The 13839-nt window shown below is 43.3% G+C and overlaps 1 protein-coding gene across 1 annotated transcript in view; it reads right to left on the bottom strand.

The window, feature by feature from the left end:
* Positions 1 to 13839, bottom strand: part of cacna2d2a (calcium channel, voltage-dependent, alpha 2/delta subunit 2a) — a 1197503-nt gene that overhangs the window by 386755 nt on the left and 796909 nt on the right. The window lies entirely within an intron of this gene.

Raw genomic sequence — 13839 nt, forward strand, 5'->3', positions numbered from 1 at the left:
GCTTCATATCTTTAAGTCTAAGGGATGCAAACTCAAGCATATCTGCCATACAGATGGTATAATGATGCATTACCAGATCTGAGTGGATAACATTGAATTGGGGTTCACCCACCGTGTTCAAATCAACTACCTTGCCAATAGTTTTCTTGACCCATAATACCCCTGCCCTCTCCATTGCCCAAATGCCCCCAGGCTATCAGACTGCTTTTTTGAGACATAGGGAATTTTTTTTGTCAGCGTTTGGACATATATTTCAGTGTGTGAACGTCCACAGTTTCTTTTGAAGGAAATCTGATTTTCCTCTGTATTCCTGATGCTGTACCATTTTCCTCTGGCCTTTAGTGGGCCAGGAATGCATTGTGTGTAAAACCCAACCTGCCCCCGCTAAGGTTGGTGTCACTATTTTAAATGAGGAATGAATATCATATTTCTACTCACACACGTTTTCATCTGGTGATGCAGGGCTTTGGAAGCCCATTAAAAACAAGCCAGATTTGATAATTCATGAAAAAAATGGAAAGTCTGCTGAAGAGTATGGAAGATTCTGAAAGGTAAGCGTAAGCATTTTCACAACTTCAAATGTCGCTGTGCTGCATTGCAATGTATGTGCTATCCCTTGATAGCAAGAATGATTATCTTCTATAGTCTCAATGTGGCTGATTTGGATCTGCAGACTTTATTGTATGTAGGGCATTTGTTGTTATGTGGGATGTTTGGTTGTGCATTATCAGTTTGGGTCATGCTTGCTCTTTTTTGTTGCTCTTGTCTTTCCTCTTCATTTTGTCATCGTTGGGTCTCAAAATGTTGGGATCCTTCCTGACTCTGCTGCCATGTGGTTTGGTGAAAGGTGATCGATGGTCTCCCAGGCATTGATGTCAATGTTGCATTTCTTTATGTTGGTTTTCAACATATTCTTGAAGCAACGTTTCCGTGCTTGGGTGTGCAGTTTGCGAGCAGGTCAGTATTTTCCAAGCCCAGAGATAGATCGACCCTCAGTCTTTCTGAACTGTAATTTCCTCCAGCTAAATACTGAGAATAGACAAACCATTGTCTTCAACCACAACCACATATCCCAGGTTTCTGCATACTCCATGACCACTGTCTCAAATTGAATTAGATTGTTTGCAATCTTAGAATTCAACTTGACCTGAGCTTGACTCCATATCTTCTCCACCACTGACACCACTTATTTCTACCTCTATCTGCTGCTGAAATTTCATAAATGCCTTTGTTACTCCCTGGCTCATCTATTCCAATGCTCTCATATAAAGCTCTGCTACATATGAACTATTTCATACCAGGTCTCATTCACACATCATCCCTATCCTTGCTGAACTACGTTTTGATTTGATTTATTATTGTCACATGTATTAGTGTACAGTGAAAAGTATTGTTTCTTGCGTGCTATACAGACAAAGCATACTGCTCATAGAGAAGGAAAGGAGAGTGCAGAATGTAGAGTTACAGTCATAGCTAGGGTGTAGAGAAAGACCAACTCAATGTGATGTAGGTCCATTCAAAAGTCTGATGGCAGCAGGGAAGAAGTTTTTCTTGAATCGGTTGGTACGTGACCTCAGACTTTTGTATCTTTTTCCCAACAGAAGAAGGTGTAAGAGAGTATGTCCGGGGTGCGTGGGTTCCTTAATTATGCTGGCTGCCTTTCCAAGGCAGCGGGAAGTGCAGACAGATTCAATGGATGGGAGGCTGTTTGCGTGATGGACGGGGCTTCATTCACGACCCTTTGTAGTTTCTTGCAGTCTTGACAGAGCAGGAGCCATACCAAGCTGCGACACAACCAGAAAGAATGCTTTCTATGGTGCATCTGTAAAATTGGTGAGAGTCATAGCTGACATGCCAAATTTCCTTACTCTTCTGAGAAAGTAGAGGCATTGGTGGGCTTTCTTAACTATAGTGTCAGCAAGGGGGGACCAGGACAGATTGTTGGTGATCTGGACACCTAAAAGCTTGAAGTTCTCGACCATTTCTACTTCATCCTCATTGATGTAGACAGGGACATGTTCTCCACTACGCTTCCTGAAGTCGATGACTATCTCCTTCATTTGTTGACATCGAGGGAGAGATAACTGTCGTCACACCAGTTCACCAGATTCTCTATCTCATTCCTGTACTCTGTCTCGTCATTGTTTGAGATCCAACCCACTACGGTGGTGTCGTCAGCAAACTTGAAAATCGAGTTGGAGGGGAATTTGGCCACAAACATTGGCTCCATGTTCCTTAAAGCTTCCAATTTAAAATATTTATTCTCATATTTGAATCACTTGATGGCCACACCCCTATCTCTGTAATGTCTTTCAGCCCTACAAACCTTCAGAAACCCTATGTTGCTCAAACTTATGTACCTCCCCTTCCCTCTGACAGGGCTGCTAGTCCTTTAGTCATCTGGGTTCTATGAGTCCTCTGAAATCCCAAGTTCTCCATTTTATGCTCTCCCTTCAAGACCTTCCCTAAAATTTACTTCCTTGACTCTGCTTATTTTCATCTGTCTGAATGTCTCCACCTTTTGCCGAGCAAGCAATCTCTGTCTGTGTGAAGTGTTTCAGATAGTTTTATCTTGAAGACAATATATAAAAGCACATTGTTTCTGTGGTCATTGTGGTGTGATTAGGGATGCCAACAAAGATGAAATTAGGGATTAGGGGAAGGGTGAATCAGGGTCTGAGTAAAGATGAGAGTAGGGGTGCGGGCAGGATGGTAATAAGATTGGGAATAATGATGTGAGTAGGGTGTCTTTAGGGATGAGAGGAAGGATGTGAGCAAGGTGCAATTAAGGTTTAAATAAAGGTGTGAGGAAAGTGCGAAAAGGGGTAGGAGCAGAGGTACAAGTAGGGCCTTGCGTTGGGGTGTATAAGACAAATGCATTTTCGTATTTTACAATCCTATTGTGGACTCAGTGATATAGGTGAACTATGTGCCTATGGCTGATGGATTAATGCTCTGTAACCAATGGCACTGAGCCTGAACAGACTAGACTTGATGATACCAGTTCTGGAGTTGATATTCCTCTCCAGAATTCTTTGAACGTAGCAGGAAAATATGAGTGTGTGAATGTGTTTAACTGATAACAGGATGGAATGGAAAGTAGTTACTGCCCTGACTGCATAATGTGAATGTGTGGGTGCCAGACAGATATATAAACTATTTACATTTTTAGCAGCTACAATTTATCCACCTGCTAACTCAGCCGTACATGCACCAGCCGCTCTTGTACAGGATAATAATGAGGTTGGTACAGTTTAAGCAGCAAGAATCTCACAACTATATTTTTCAAGTTTGGATGATGTGGAATTCGATTTACAGACCAGCAAATGAGGTTCTAATTAAATTGTCAGATAGTGATGTAAAATATACATAAAGGAACAATAATCCAGTCAGTCAAAAGTCAGCGACGACAGACAGTAAATACAAAGAGAAAGTTGAGATTCCAGCAATAAAAGACACAAACTAACAAGCTGTAAATATAAACAGCACAATACTTTGAGGACAAGACAGACCAGGCAATATTAAACACCTGGCTGACAGTTTGTTTTACTCAATGGGATGTGGATATCACTGGCTAGGCCTACATTCATTGTCCATTCTCAATTGCCCTTGAGAAGGTAGTAGTGAGTTGTCTTCTTGAACTGCTGCAATCCCTGTGGTGTAGGAACACCCACAGTACTGTTAGGGAAGGTGTTCCAGGATTTTGGAAGGAAATGAGCGATGCTTCAATTAAAGTCTTCAAATGTTTCACATCATCAAACTGTTAAAGCAATGAGCAGACTTGGAGAGATAAATGTTGGATTTGTTAGGCTCGTGCAGCTTCAATTAACGGGTTCCTGTTCATGACTGTCCCTGGGTTCGTGAGGGTTTAACTAAACCTAATAGTCTATACATTGTTTGACCGCGCCGACTGCAAGTGTCTATGGGCCAGATGAATGGAGTAAGAGTTTTAACAACACCAAGTTAAAGTCCAACAGGTTTATTTGGTAGCAAATGCCATTAGCTTTTGGAGTGCTGCTCCTTCGTCAGATGGAGTGGAAATGTGCTCTCAAACAGGGCACAGAGACACAAAATCAAGTTACAGAATACTGATTAGAATGCGAATCTCTACAGTCAACCAGGTCTTAAAGATACAGACAATGTGAGTGGAGGGAGCATTAAGCACTGGTTAAAGAGATGTGTATTGTCTCCAGACAGAACAGCCAGCAAGATGAATGGAGACAGAGCAGTCTTGGCTGCTGTGCCTTTCACATGTGGCCAGTAATCAGATAAGAAAGGGATAAAATTAACCCAACAAGGGGGTAAAATCTGAAATGAAACCAAAATCCGGTGGCAGAAACTGAGCAGGTCAGGCAGAATCTGTAGAGAGAAACAGAGTTAACATTTCAGTTCCATGACCTTTAATCAGACCAAGAAAGTGGAGAACGGAATATCCCCTTTGATGATGAACAAGCCCACAGTGCCACATAGTGGGGGGGCAATTCTCCCATCCCGCTACACTAAAAAATTAGCACAGCGGGCTGGGAGAATCTCACGGCAGGCGACGTGCGGGATTTGCGCATATGTTCCCGCTCCGATAGCATCTCCCAACATCGGATTTCTGGCAGCCTCAGCTCCGTGCTAGAAATCGACAGGGAGGCGCAGAAATGATTTAACTGGTGATTTCAATATATTTTAAATACAATTAGTGGGTCTGGGACTGAAGTCTCCGGGCCCACTAGCATCTCCCCCTCTCCGCCAGAGTGGTTCACTCCAGCGGGGATTACACCAGCTCCCCACTATAGGAGAACTGGTGGCCTGACCCAGCTGGAATGAAGGAGAGCAATTGGGGCCCACAAGAGGGTCGGGCATTGGCACCCAGACAGTGACAGCCTGTGCCACTGGCACCGCCTGAGGCAAAGTGGCCAATGCCCAGGTGGCATCGGGCAGTGCCAAGGGGGCAGGGCATATGGGAGAGTGGAGTTGTGGCTGGAGATTGGGGCAGCTGAGAGGGGGTGTTGGGGCTGGGCCATGGAGAGGTGTGGAGGGCCGGCGTTGCGGGGGTCACGGGGCTAGCCAGTGATCAAGCTGGCCAGCAATCAGTAGGCCAGCAGTGCGGGGCCATTGCACATACGCCGATCTCAGCACTGGCAGATTGGTGCCTGCGCAGTGGCCTGCTCAGCATCATGCTGCCAGTCTCCTGGATGGGTATAAGCCCCACGTCCTGAATTATAATGATATACATGCTCATGCACTCTGCAGTGCACAGAGTGTAGGAAATTCTTCTCTGAACTCCCATTGGAAAAAACAGCACGAATTATTCCAGTTTTCACGCAAATTCAACACTTAGAATTTTTTTGGGAGAATTCCAGCCAGTATTTTCAATGCGGATGAAAAAATTTACAGACAATATAATGTGTTTAGGGTGTATAAATTAATTAGCTGGAATGATGCACTCCATATGCATGTATTAGCACCAGACCATTGGCTTGTGAAATATCATTATGCACTACACAGTTCATTCAGCAGCGCTACTCTCATCATTAACACTACCCAGTACAAAAAACAACACATTAAGAAGGTCACCTACCAAAGTGGAGATTGATAACAGCTCCTACATTTCATCAACACATGAATAGGACTAAATCTGGCTACTCCACGACAATCAACATATGTAAACTATGGGCAATTTCCAATCCATTTGCTTAATTTGAGATTGGATGTGACCTTCCAAGACATTTCACCTCCTAAACAATTCTTGCACAGTTTCCGCCCCCCCCCCCCCCCCCCCACCCTCCAGTAATAGTTTTTAATGTGACATAAAAGGGAGTGGCTCAAGTTCCACAAACTCCATCTGCACTTGCCACTATATCAGTAGCTGTATCACATGTCGCCACCAAGTGCCCTGTCTCTACATATGCTCTTATTTCAAACTTTGCCAGTCGGTGTAACATATATCTTCATATCACACATTGCAGTCAACACTCCATTCATATATAAACCGTTAAATCACACATTGCAATCTGTCCCTCATCTCTATATACACCCTATAGCACAATGAATTGAATTCAACAGTCCAGTCAACTTCACCAGAATGGGTAGTATATGTATTTCAGACAGTCAGCCTAGTTTTGAAAAAGTTAACTTGTGGTCAGAATTCTTTATTTAACTTGCAAGTGTTTTAATACAGTTAAGTTCGAACCACAGTCCTTTGTCTGTCTCAAAATAAGAGCACCTGGGTAAACATGTTTTGAGTAATAAACTGGTCGCAGTGTCTGTATAGAATATTTCACCAGCAACAAGTCTGTACCCCATCATTATATATAACCCCGAAAAGTTAAAGTTTATTTATTAATCACAAGTAGGCTTACATTAACACTGCAATGAAGTTACTATGAAAATCTCCTAGTCGCCACACTCCGGCTTCTGTGCATGACCAATGCACCTAACCAGCACGTCTTTTGGACTGTGGGAGGAAACCGGAGCATCCAGAGGAAACCCACACAGACACGGGGAGAATGTGCAAACTCCACACAGAAAGTGACTCAAGCTGGGAATCGAACCTGGTTCCTGGTGCTGTGAGATAGCAGTGCTAACCATTGTGCCACCCTATCACACATTGACAGTCTGTGCTCTGCCCCAATATACTCCCCAATATCGCACATTGCAATCTGTGCCTGTCACTATATCAACTGCTATGTCACACTTGCAGTCTGTGCCCTGTCCTTATATATTCCGCAATATCACACTCTGCCAGACTGTGTCCCATCTCTGTATATAACCTTATATCACACATTGCAGTCTGTAAACTGTCCCTGTAGACATACTGGCTATATCACACACTGCCAGGCTGTTCCCCTTCCCAATATATATACCTATATCACACATGTAGGATGAGAGGAGACCTAATAGAGGTATACAAGATGTTGAGAGGCATAGATCAGGTGGACTCTCAGAGGCTTTTTCCCAGGGTGGAAATGGCTGCTACGAGAGGACACAGGTTTAAGGTGCTGGGGGGTAGGGACAGGGGAAATGTTAGGGGGAAGTTTTTCACACAGAGGGTGGTGGGCGAGTGGAATCGGCTGCCGTCAGTGGTGGTGGAGGCAAACTATTCAATAGGTTCTTTTAAGAGACTCCTGGATGAGTACATGGGACTTAATAGGATGGAGGGTTATAGGTAGGCCTAAAAGGTAGGGATATGTTCGGCACAACTTGTGGGGCTGAAGGGCCTGTTTTGTGCTGTAGTTTTTCCACGTTTCTTTTGCAGCCTGTGATCAGTCTCTATACATACCACTATATCACACATTACAGTCTGAGCTCAGGCCCTATACATACCCCCAAATCACAAGCCACAGTCTGTTTTCGATCCTCATATAATCCTCTATATCGTACATTGCACTCTGTGCCCCGTCCCTATATCTACAGCTTGTTAGAGGGATTTAGGATGATCTGGTACTAAAAAGACTAATAAATTGGGGTAGACTTATTTAGAAATGAATATCGTATCGAAAAAGCACAAAGTACCGGGAGTTACAAAGGTACTGTTTTGCATAGAAACACAGAAACAGAGAATTTAAACATATGTTTCTATATATTTTGTATTAAAATGTACATTTTGGCCAACTACAGACTGCCTCAAGGCATAATGGGATAAAAGCTGAGTAAGACGAACCACATTCTTTAAGAACAATACAACTATAGAGCACAGTTTTTATCAGTATGGATTATAGACAGTACAAGCTTCCCAGACAGTAGAATGGTCAAGTAACATAATTTTTCCCGATAAAGGCAGTGGGAAGAAACTTTTGAACTCTGCTGACTTACATATTTGGGGTTGCCGGGAGACAGTGAGAAAGAGCTTTCTGGATTTACATAGTGGGTGGCCAGGAGACAGTGGGCAAAACCTTCTGGACCTATGTATTCTCATGTTGCCAGAAGGTGAAACATTACTGGCCAATGTAAATGACTCATACTTTTTGGTAATTGGCTCGTTCGGCTAGGATGAGTAAAAGAGGCAGGCAGATGATTTTTGGAAAATTATAATTGTACTGCTGACAATGCAATTTAGAATTGTTTGGACTGCTCCAAACCATTCACCCACACATGTGGACCAGGCCTGGGCAATAAAAGTATGTCTTCAACCAGAATTACTGCCTCTGTGAGTTCTTTGTATTTGCTGAGTTGTATTTAATAAAAAGAAATCTCCCACATAAAAGCCATCATAATACTGAAGTCTCTGAAAAAGCTCCTACACTGCTATATCACACATTGCAGTCTATGCCCCGTCCCAAATATACCACTATATCACACATTGTAGTCTCTGTCCATCCCCTATATATAGCCCTACATCAGAAACTGCTGTCTGTGCCTCATTCCTATATAAAGCACTATACCACATATTGCAGTTTATTCCCCGATTCTAAATAAACTGCTATATCACAGATCGCCAGGTTGTGTGCCATCTCTATGTGTAACATCTATTTCACATATTGTCAGTCAGTTCACTGATCCTATACGTGTTCCTATATCACACATTATTCTGTCCATATATTCACTCCATATCACACACTGCCAGCCAGTGCTCTGTCCCTATACGTAGCCCTATATCACACACTGCAGTCTGTGCGAATCCACCCTTATATGTGGTAAAGGTTTCTCATGGAACTTAATCTCACATTTCCAGCAGGGACCACATTGAAGGGAGTTGGGGAATCAGCTCTAGGATTAGACCCTCAATCACCTTTGAGCACGGCATCCTGCTAGCAGCATGGGAGTTTATGAATTAGACTAAAGGATAATAGATAGAAGAGTATAACATCATAATTCCTGGGCTTGATAGTTCTGCTAATCAACAGGCAAAGTAGTACTGTACAGCTGCATAACAATCTTTCCTTTGCAGCTTATGCTATCTTTCCTGTTGGGAAAAGGGACTGGCATTCAATGCAACATCATGAGTAGATCCTGGGCCATAGGTATATGGGGTATTCAGTTCCATGTCACATCATTCTCTATCACCTACTAGATGATACAAGCATTGTTCAAGTTTCTTCACCAGTTCACTCAACTTCGTCAAAATCTGAAACCAGGAGAAACATCCCAGATTCATGTGCATTGTGGAGAGGAGATGCATATCCAACTGTTCTTATATATTGAACGTCATGGATCCACGATGAAGTGGTGTGCCCATTTATCAGGTGTAAAATGAGTGCAGAACATAATTATCTGCACAGGAGTTGGTCCATCTCTGTGTTCATTTATATCCAAATTCTCTTTTTGTCAGTGACTGGCACTTGTGTGGCAGGTAAGTCACATTAATTTGTACCCCTGTAAACTCTGGGGCCAAATATATTGGATATTTAAGGGCAGGGTCTCTTCTAAACTAGGTTAAGTAGGAACTCCAGGTTTAGAGAATCCTCTCCACATGTGTGCGTGCACGCGTGAGCTGTGTGATGTGTGTGTGCGTGCGGGGTGTGTGATGTGTGTGTGCGTGCGGGGTGTGTGATGTGTGTGTGCGTGCAGGGTGTGTGATGTGTGCGTGCACGTGTGAGCTGTGTGATGTGTGTGCGCGTGCGAGGTGTGTGATGTGTGTGTGCGTGCGGGGTGTGTGTGATGTGTGTGTGCAAGTGTGAGCTGTGTGATGTGTGTGCGCGTGCGGGGTGTGTGATGTGTGTGTGCGTGCGGGGTGTGTGATGTGTGTGTGCGTGCGGGGTGTGTGATGTGTGTGTGCGTGCGGGGTGTGTGATGTTTGTGTGCGTGCGGGGTGTGTGATGTGTGTGTGCGTGCGGGGTGTGTGATGTGTGTGCGCGTGCGGGGTGTGTGATGTGTGCGTGCACGTGTGAGCTGTGTGATGTGTGTGCGCGTGCGGGGTGTGTGATGTGTGTGTGCGTGCGGGGTGTGTGATGTGTGCGTGCACGTGTGAGCTGTGTGATGTGTGTGTGCGTGCGAGGTGTGTGATGTGTGTGTGTGTGTGTGTGTGCGTGCGAGGTGTGTGATGTGTGTGTGTGTGTGTGTGCGTGCGAGGTGTGTGATGTGTGTGTGCGTGCGGGGTGTGTGATGTGTGTGCGCGCGTGTGCGACAGGAGGCTGTGGACCCCTCAAGTAAATCCAGGTCACCATCTTCAATTGACTACATGTGATGACACATCATTGATCTGTTGTGAAAACAGATCAAAATTCCAGAGCATTATCTTCAAATGTGACCTCTGCCACCCACAGGTTAAATGCCCCTTTGGACCAAAAATGGAAGAATGTGGCAATCTTGCCCTCCATATGTCTTGAAGGCTGTTTACCTAGGATAGCCTGGAAGAATCACACTCCAGTAAACTCTGGCGTGAGAAGCGGCTATCATGTTTTTTCCATTATTGAATGATTACACACAGTGGTTTGTTATCTGTGCTACTAATTATGCAAACAGTAGTTGATGAGTTGGAACCTGCAAGCAATTACTTCTATTCACTTAAAGCACAGGTCATCAGCCAATCTGCGAGGTCATAATCCCTTGGTCCCACCAGAATAGAAATTACATTAGCCATGGCAGAGTCTACAAGGATCTGCACTGCCGAGTTCAGACAGTCCATGATTCCTTGCCCATTCGAGCATGCCTGTAAAAAAAAACCTCGCTCCAAAAATCTACAATCCCAACATAGACACTGGGACTTTTGCTGCCCTCTAGTGTTCAGTCCCCATGAGAAGCAGTGGGTAGGCACATCAGTTACATGAATTATCAACGCACATCACAAGTGCCCCACTCGCCTCACGCACTTGGAATGTCTGCAGTCTGTCTGCATTTGGAAAGGGCATCAGTGCCTCCCACTCTGCTTCCCCTCAAGACTCCATCCAGAATCCCTTTTTAAGTGTCAAGATCCTTTTTTTAAAAATTAGATTTTTAATTGGTTGTTCCAGTTGTCCAGGCTGCTTCCCTCACCTGGACAGCCTCCCAACCTCAAAAGAAGGCTGGCATGACTCATCTCTCTTGGCCTACCAGCCTCCAATGAAACACTGGACTTGGAAATTTTGTTTTTACAATCGGCCCCACACCTATTCTACTAATGTTAAGTTTCACTAACATTTCCTGCAGATATTGTTAAAATAGAGTCAAATGTAAAAATGTGCAAAAATCAGCGCAATAAAGACCCAATGGTAGCACTGAACTACACCAGCCTATTCCTTCCCCAACCATGAAAATTACAATTCAGTTCATTCAAACACCACACACGCAAATTAGATTTTTTGATTTGATTTATTATTGTCACATATTAACATACAGTGAAAGTATTGTTTCTTGCACGTTATACAAGACAAAGCATACCGTTCATAGAGAAGGAAACGAGAGAGTGCAGGATGTAGTGTTACAGTCATAATTAGGGTGTTGGGAAAGATCAACTTAATGCAAGCTAAGTCCATTCAAAAGTCTGACAGCAGCAGGGAAGAAACTGTTCTTGAGTCGGTTGGTAAGTGACCTCAGACTTTTGTATCTTTTCTCCGATGGAAGAAGGTGGAAGAGAGAATGTCCAGGGTGTGTGGGGTCCTTAATATGCTGGCTGCTTTGCCGAGGCAGCGGGAAGTGTAGACAGAGTCAATGGATGGGAGGCTGATTTGCATGATGGATTAGATTGAGCATGTTAATAAAAAAAAAGCAATCAGGGAAGCTTTCAACGTTTAATGTGATTTATACCAATTCTGTAAAAATGTATTAAAAAACTGAAAATACAAAACAAATCTCACTGAGGATGTATTAAAAAAAACTCTCAAAAATTGTAATATAACCCGAGGAAAGTGACTTTGATTCTTGTTGTGTCTGGAAATCTAGTTGTGATTTTAAGGGAGCCTCTGAGAAGAGCGGAAATGTGCAGCATAAAGAGGCTATACGGTTTGGGGCAGTACCATTATTCTGAGTGGAGGGGCCGAGAGACTGAACTTCAGTCCCTTTGGGATGGAGAATCCCAAAGATTCACAATCATGCCAGATGCCCATAACTGTACTTCCAGTGTTAGTCACAAGCCCAGTTCGTGATATAAGTACTAACTTTCACTGATTCTGTCAGTTGCTGACTTTAAAATGAATACAGAGGTTGTTTGCCTCTCAGCACCAGATCATCACATGAAGTATACTATTTTTAATTTGTGAAGAGTCCAGTTGCCAAAGTTATGGTTGTTAAATTCACAATTCCAGGTCTTCAGCTTTACATCTCTGGCCAATTACATGTGTTTGTTGAACTCAATTCCAGCAACGCTGATATCTGGTGCCCCTGTTTCCAACGTGGTTTCCCAGTGGTGCCAGACTTGCCCTATTCCAGTTAGATTTAGAACAGAGTTTGAAAACCCAGAGTGGTAGCTGTGTCTTTCGAAAGAAGGATCCAACACGACCTATTCTGCAGCAGTCATGACACAATGGCTGAGCTCCTTGATCCTCATTCAGTTAGACTACAGCTAAACTTTTACATGAACTCCACTTTCCTGCAATGTTGCTTGATTACCATTGTGTCCCAAAATATATCGAGGTCAGACTTGAATACTTTGAGTGAAAATAATAGAGAATTCCAAAGATTCATAACCCTCTGAATGAAGACCTAAATGACTGGCCCTTTATCTTGAGACTATGACCCTTCGTTTTAGACTCTGCAGTCAAGGGAAACAGTCTTCAACATCTAACCTGTCAAACCCTCAAAAATTTTTAAAACAGTCCATATGAGATCACTTCTCATTCTTCTACATTCCAGAGAATATAGGACCATTATACATTACTTTTCCTCATAGGCCAGTCCTCTCAACCCAGGACTCAACCTAATCAAGTTTTATTGTGCCCCCTCTAATGGAAGTAGGGAGACCCAAACTGTAGAAAACAAAGCATTCTGAAAGTGGAGTGTTGGCGATGTTACTTTCCTGATAATGGGATGGAGATTGCAGATAGAAGACAGGAAACTATAAAATCCTGTATTAAGTTTTGTCTCCTTGTCAACAGGAAAATGCGGACATTGGATTGCAAGATGAAAAAAGACCAAGGTCAATCTAGTTCTCCTACCTTCCTGGTGTCTGAATGATACAACAATAATGGAGTTGACTAATCATAGGAAACAATGTCTATCAATTAGTCTACAACAGATGTGGAAGGAAACCCCCAGTGGTGGAAAGATTTGGGAACCCTAGATCCAAAGTCACCTGTTCCTGCTAAGCATGCTATAACTGACTGAACAGCAGAATTTGGATTCAGGAAAAATCTTTTCAAGGGCAAAGTGAAAGTGGAAAATTGAAGCAACTTGTTTTTACTCTGAAGGTGATAGTATTGTGCAGCAGATTACGGGGAGTTGTTGAAACAGAAAACAATGGCACGGTTCAAAAAGGAATTGAGTGAAGTCCTGTTACGGAAGGATTTGAAGTTGTGCTCAATGTCAAACCACTCAAGGAAACTAAGAGGAGTTTTGAAAGGGATGCTTCAGACCACACTGACTATGTTACTGGATGGTACTGTGCATTGAAGGGAGAGTTGGTGAATGTCAAGCTGAAAATCATAGTGGATTCATTCAGCAATAACTAATAGAGCAGCTCAGGTTCTTGAGGCATGTTTCTGGTCCAAGTTAAATGTTCATGGCTCGGTTTCTTCTCGTGGCTTGAGAGTCAGACCTGGATGTGCCACTGAATAGACACAAACCTTTTAAGGACCTTGGCACCTTCACTCAGTGCCAGCATTAAGAGTCAACAGCCAGTGGGTGTGTGAAGGAAACTATCAAGGATTAGAAGTCACACTTGTACTGTATAAATGCACATTGGAGTTCATTGCATAAGCCATTCAGCTTAAACAGGTCATGCCATGATGCCTATCTCGCCAAGTTCAAATTATTTTATTTTACAAAGCATCAGCAACA

Source organism: Mustelus asterias, chromosome 3 (assembly GCF_964213995.1).
Source record: "Mustelus asterias chromosome 3, sMusAst1.hap1.1, whole genome shotgun sequence".
Lineage (NCBI taxonomy): Eukaryota > Metazoa > Chordata > Chondrichthyes > Carcharhiniformes > Triakidae > Mustelus > Mustelus asterias.